This window comes from Cicer arietinum, chromosome 1 (assembly GCF_000331145.2).
Source record: "Cicer arietinum cultivar CDC Frontier isolate Library 1 chromosome 1, Cicar.CDCFrontier_v2.0, whole genome shotgun sequence".
Classification (NCBI taxonomy): domain Eukaryota; kingdom Viridiplantae; phylum Streptophyta; class Magnoliopsida; order Fabales; family Fabaceae; genus Cicer; species Cicer arietinum.
This window is the reverse complement of record NC_021160.2, coordinates 46,644,270-46,645,640: the sequence shown is the minus strand read 5'-3', so window position 1 is coordinate 46,645,640 and position 1,371 is coordinate 46,644,270.

Below are 1,371 nucleotides of genomic sequence, written 5' to 3'. Positions count from 1 at the left end.
TAAATGACGATGATCGTCGTCAACTCACTGTTATGGAGAATCGTCTAAGTTTGCTCTCCAACAACTCTCAGAGTAGCCGGCAAGGTCTCAGTTGACAAATCTGAGTATAAAAATATTTCCAAAACTTTAGAGAAATTTATTCTAAAGTTTAACTACCTCTAGAAAACTATCAGCATCATTTAAATATACTCTAAACACGAAATAAGATTTTTACTCAAAACTACATTTTTCTATGAATTCATACTAGGATTAGAGTTGTGCATTTACCTCAATGAGTCTCAATAAACCACTTTCAAGAGATGGGTACCCTTTTTTTCCTTCCTTAGAACACAAACCCTAACTCAAAAATCTCAACCAAAAGAATTTGTAGGAGTTTGAGAAATTAAGCTTGTGGGGATGTTAAACCTCCTTTAAGGATTGAGGGTTTGAGTAATAGAGTGAGAAGAAGGAGAAGGGAAGAAAAGAAGGAAGGAAAATAAAAAATGAAGGAGGGGGAGGGGGTTGCTGTCTGCCGAGAGGAAGAGAGAGAGAGGAATTGGGAAAAATAGGATGAGGTGGCAAGGGTTTTGTTTTATTTAATTATTATTATTAATATTATTATTATTATTATTATTATTATTATTATTATTATTATTATTATTATTATTATTATTATTATTATATTTACGCAGGCGTAACAGGCAGTCCAAGCTCTTGCTTTATGCCTAAAAAGACACATTTTTCTACAGTTTTTTTTACATAGGTTCCATATATCAAAGGTAATCTTATTTAAGACGCATTAGACACTAAATTAATGAGTATCTCTCTCAATGATAGTTCGACATAGGTTCACCACGTTGTGATAGTCTAGTCATTCTGCCTGATAGAACTAAGCATGTGTGAAAATAATTAATTTGTATAAAAGAGAATGCAAAAGACAATTTAAATGAGTGATTTTGAATCCACAATTGATCTTAAACCATCTCAAATGAATAAAAGATAAATAGAACAAAAGAGACACAAGAGAGGCGGTTAGATTTGAACAAAAGAATAGAAGAGTAAAATGTATCGATCAAAATTGTTAATTGACTTAGCTAATTACAATTTAATAGTAACTAAACATACCCTACCTAAAAGTTATTGTCATTAAGACAGTTTAATCACTCATGCAGCAGACTCCCCAACAATCCTCCAACTTTAGGTAAGATTCCGACTTATTGAGGCATTTGTTGAATGGACGCATGTTTTAAAAATTAAGAAATGAAAAAATTATTATTAATTAAATTGTCATTTTACAATTATTTTAGAGAGATTTGAAGAACTCATACTACTGAAGTGACAATTAATTGACATACAAAGCAATGCTCTACCAAACTGGTTGATACAATGTAG